The sequence below is a fragment of the Gossypium hirsutum genome, chromosome A09 (genome assembly GCF_007990345.1).
Source record: "Gossypium hirsutum isolate 1008001.06 chromosome A09, Gossypium_hirsutum_v2.1, whole genome shotgun sequence".
In the NCBI taxonomy this organism is placed as follows: Eukaryota; Viridiplantae; Streptophyta; class Magnoliopsida; order Malvales; family Malvaceae; genus Gossypium; species Gossypium hirsutum.
In genome coordinates, this window is record NC_053432.1 from 12,367,461 (window position 1) to 12,372,460 (window position 5,000).

General features: G+C 47.7%; 1 non-coding gene across 1 annotated transcript; it reads right to left on the bottom strand.

Annotated features, from left to right (window-relative positions):
* Nucleotides 1-4,423: 4,423 nt before the first annotated feature.
* LOC121207223 (5.8S ribosomal RNA) lies at nucleotides 4,424-4,579 on the bottom strand. Its single transcript, XR_005902316.1, has one exon. It is a non-coding gene; the product is annotated as a 5.8S ribosomal RNA (ribosomal RNA).
* Nucleotides 4,580-5,000: the final 421 nt, after the last annotated feature.

The following is a 5,000-nucleotide window of genomic DNA, read 5'->3' on the forward strand; positions in this document are numbered from 1 at the left end:
AGATGCGAGATTTATTAGGCCATCTAAATCTCCATATGGTGCACCGGTGCTATTTCAAAAGAAACATGATGGGTCATTATGGATGTGTATTGATTATCGGGCCCTAAACGAGACCACCGTGAGGAATAGGTACCCTATTCTCCTCATTGCAGACTTGTTCGACCAGCTTGGTAGTGCAAGATGGTTTACCAAGTTGGACTTGAGATCGGGGTACCATCAAGTTTGGATAGCCGAAGGAGACGAGCCAAAGATAGCTTGTGTGACGCGGTATGGCTCGTATGAGTTTTTGGTGATGTCATTCAGACTTACGAATGCCCCAGCTACATTTGCACATTGATGAATAAGGTACTTCAACCTTTCCTTAATTGTTTCGTGGTTGTTTACCTTGACTATATTGTGGTGTACAGTAAATCACTCGATGAACATGTGAAACATTTGAGGGAGGTGTTCCAAAATTTGGGGGAAATGAGTTGTTCGTCAAAGAGGAGAAATGCACCTTTGCTCAACGAGAGGTACCATTTCTAGGCCACATTGTGGGAGGTGGCAAGATCCGGATGGATGAAAGCAAGGTTCGGGCTATTGCCGAATGGAAGGCTCCAACCAAGGTGACAGAGTTGAGATCTTTCCTTGGGTTGGAAAACTACTATAGACGCTTTATCGAAGGCTACTCTAGAATTACCACACCCTTGACAGACATGTTGAAAAAGGGTAAGGTATGGGATTGGAACCCACAGTGTGAGAGGGCTTTCAATCAATTGAAGCAAGTAATGAAAAGAGAGCCCATACTTGCATTACCAGATTACTCGAAGCCTTATGAAGTACGCACAGCTGCGTCAGATTATGCCATTGGGGGAGTACTGATGCAAGAGGGTCATCCCATTACTTTTGAAAGTCGAAAGCTTAATGAGACGGAGCGAAGATATACGGTCCAAGAGAAGGAAATGACTGCTGTGGTGCATTGCTTGTGCACATAGAGGCATTACCTACTGGGTTCTAGGTTTGTGGTTCTTACCGGTAATGTTGCCAATAGTTATTTTCTAACACAGAAAAAGTTGTCTCCCAAACAGGCTCATTGGCATGTTTTTCTAGCGGAGTTCGATTTCACAATGGAATACAAGCCAGGAAGTGCCAACATGGTGGCTGATGCACTTAGTCAAAAGATGGAATTCGCGGCCATCAGTCAACCCGTCGGGTCCTTCGAGAAGGGTTGTCCCATGACCCCATAGCCAAAAGCTTGATTAAGCTGGGCAATGAGGGGAAAACGATGAGATTTTGGCTTGATGGGGGATTACTATACACCCATGGGCACCGCTTCTATGTGCCTCATTATGGGAAATTGCGCAAGGAAGTCATGAAAGAATGTCATACTCACGATGGGCAGGCCATCTGGGGATGCATCGTACCTTGGCCCTTTTGGAGGACCGATACTATTGGCCTCACATGGGTGAAGATGTGGACACCTATGTGAAGACTTGTCTAGTATGCCAACAAGACAAGGTTGAGTTAAAGAATCCCGTCGGCTTGTTACAACCCTTGCCCATTCCGGAAAGGCCATGGGAGATTGTATCCATGGATTTTATTGTGGGTTTGCCTAAGTCTGACGGATTTGCAAGTATTCTTGTTGTGGTAGACAAGTTTTCAAAGTATGCAACGTTTATTCCTGTTACTAAGGAGTGTCATGCTGATGAGGCAGCTCGCTTATTTCTTAGACACGTGGTAAAATATTGGGGAGTGCCACTGTCTATTATCAGTGATTGAGATGGGAGATTTACAGGCTGGTTTCTGGACAGAGTTGTTCAAGTCAATGGGCTCGGAGTTAAACTTCTCCACAAGCATGCATCCACAAACTGATGGGAAAACTGAACGAGTGAATGCATTGTTGGAGACATATCTTTGACACTATGTGAGTTTCACGCAAAGGGATTGGCCCAAGTTGTTGGATGTGGCCCAATTTTCATACAACTGACAGCGACGTGGGGCAACGAACCAAAGTCTGTTCGAGATAGTAACGGGCCAACAACCACTCACACCCAACGCTATTGCGACCCGTTATACAGGACCAAATCCTGCAGCGTATTGACTTGCGAAGGATTGGTAAGAAAAGAATGACTTGGCTAGGGCTTGTTTACACAAAGCAAGCAAGCGAAATAAGAAGTGGGTCGATTATAATCGAAGGGATGTGGAGTTTCAGGTGGGGGACTCAGTCCTTGCCAAACTACGCTTGATGTTGCGATATAAAAGTTTGCACAAAGGGCTTGTGCGAAGGTATGAGGGGCCGTTTAAAGTCTTGAAGAAGGTAGGCAAGGTGGCCTACAAACTTGAGTTGCCAGCAAAGCTGAAGCTCCACCCAGTGTTCCATGTAAGTATGCTCAAGCCATTCCATGGGGATCAAGAGGATCCAAATCAAGGCAAGTCGGAACAAGCACCAATGGGGGTAAAGGTCTTTTATGACCGAGAAGTTGAAAACATTGAGGTAGATCGTGTGGTGAGACGAAGGTATCATCGGGCACGACATCAATACTTGGTATGATGGAAAGGACTTCCTGACAACAAAGCAAGTTGGGAACTTGCCGAGACATTGTGGCAATTCCAAGAGAAGATAGCCCGGTTCCATGAGGGGGACGCGATGAGGGCGTCGCTAGAACAAGTGGGGGAGACTATCATGGGTTGCGAATGGAAACTTGCAACCATGACGGACTTGTGTGATTTATCACTTTTGAGGGAGGTCATTTGGCCCAATCAGACTGGTCCAGTGCTTGGAGAGATTGAAAGCCAATCTCTGGAGCTTGGTAAATATGGAAAGTAATCTTCAAATATATGGTTGGCAAATATGGAAGGGGATCTTCAAAGATATGCGATCCTAGACTTTAATGTAATCTTTAGAAGATATGATTCTGTAATCTTAGAGATTTGACATCTTGATAGCTTTAAATCTTAGCCATTGATGTATTTCGATCTGTACCGTTGATATTGGGAAGGCTCAACTATAAATAGAGGCCTCTCCCCCTTATTGTATTCATTCAGTGATTAATAGAATTTTGAGAGCATTCACTCAAACTTTTCTCTCAAGTGTTCTTATTTTTATGTGGCTTTTGTTCATCTTTTGAGATCGTTCTTACTTTGTTCTTCTGTTGTTCTTCGTGGGTTCTTTAAAGGAGTTCTATTGAATCCTCAATTGTTGCGAGATAGGCTGACTTAGGCGTTTTTGAGTGGAGAAACGCTTAAGGCCGCACGGATTGCTTGGGAAAACTCAAGTCCGTGACACTAAACGGTTAGATTAGTCTTTCACCCCTATACCCAAGTCAGACGAACGATTTGCACGTCAGTATCACTGCGGGCCTCCACCAGAGTTTCCTCTGGCTTCACCCCGTTCCGGCATAGTTCACCATCTTTCGGGTGTCGATAGGCATGCTCTCACTCGAACCCTTCTTAGAAGATCAAGGTCAGTCGGTGGTGCACCCGCGAGGGATCCCGCCAATCAGCTTCTTTGCGCCTTACGGGTTTTCTAGCCCGTTGACTCGCACACATGTAATACTCCTTGGTCCGTGTTTCAAGACGGGCCGAATGGGGAGCCCGCCGACAAACGCCTGGAGCACGCAGGTGCCGAACTATGCCGAGACGGCGCGTTCTAGATCCCACGATCGAGGTGACGACGTCTCTACAGGCGTATCAAAGGCCCGGGCTTAGACCGCCGCCACAACCCGCGTCTGTCCACCCCCCGAGCTGATCGACGGACCGGTTCTCACCGTTCCACATCCGACCAAGGCACATTGCCAGCCCCCATCCGCTCTCCTCCCGACAATTTCAAGCACTCTTTGACTATCTTTTCAAAGTCCTTTTCATCTTTCCCTTGCGGTACTTGTTCGCTATCGGTCTCTCGCCCGTATTTAGCCTTGGACGGAATTTACCGCTTGATTAGGGCTGCATTCCCAAACAACCCGACTCGTAGACAGTGCCTCGTGGTACGACAGGGTCCAGGCACGACAGGGCTCTCACCCTCTCCGGCGCCCCTTTCTAAGGGACTTGGGCCCGGTCTGTCGCTGAGGACGCTTCTCCAGACTACAATTCGAACGCCGGTGGCGCCCGATTCTGAAGCTGGGCTTTTCCCGGTTCACTCGCCGTTACTGGGGGAATCCTAGTAAGTTTTTTTTCCTCCGCTTATTGATATGCTTAAACTCAGCGGGTAATCCCCCTTGACCTGGGGTCGCGATGCGATGCCGAAAGGGTTTAAGGGTCTTGATCGACGAACGCGCACGACTCCGAACGAGATTGCTTACAGCATTACCACTGATCGTCGCAACAATTATATCATCGAGGACTCGAATTTAGGCCAACCGCTGGATGTGAGCGCACGAGAGGCCAATTTTTGACCGCGGTCGAACCGAGTCCTGAGGGATTAGAATTGGATGGGGGCGACGATGCGTGACACCTAGGCAAACGTGCCCTCGACCTAATCGCTTGGGGCGCAACTTGCGTTCAACGACTCGATCATTCACAGGATTCTGTAATTCACACCAAGTATCGCATTTTGCTACGTTCTTCATCAATGCGAGAGCCGAGATATCCGTTGCCGAGAGTCATTCTATATACTTTGCGCCAAAAGAAAAACATCACTGAAGCACTGACACCGCGAACGATGCAGCGACAGAAGATGTGTCCCTTTTTTCATTTTGATTCCTTGGCGCGATTCGTGCCAGGGGTTTGTTCGTTTTGCATCGAAGAGGTTGATCCTGACATCTCACCCCACCCAATGGGAAAATGGACGACAAGATCGGCCGCTCCAACACGCGGGGGTGGCGATAGGCAATGATGCACCTGTACCACCTCCGATGTTGTATACAACGTGTTCACGGGTCATTCTGCTATGCAGGTTTCGAAAATGATCCTTCCACAGGTTCACCTACGGAAACCTTGTTACGACTTCTCCTTCCTCTAAATAATAAGGTTCAGTAGACTTCTCGCCACATCGTGGGTAGTGAACCGCCCACATCATCGCGATT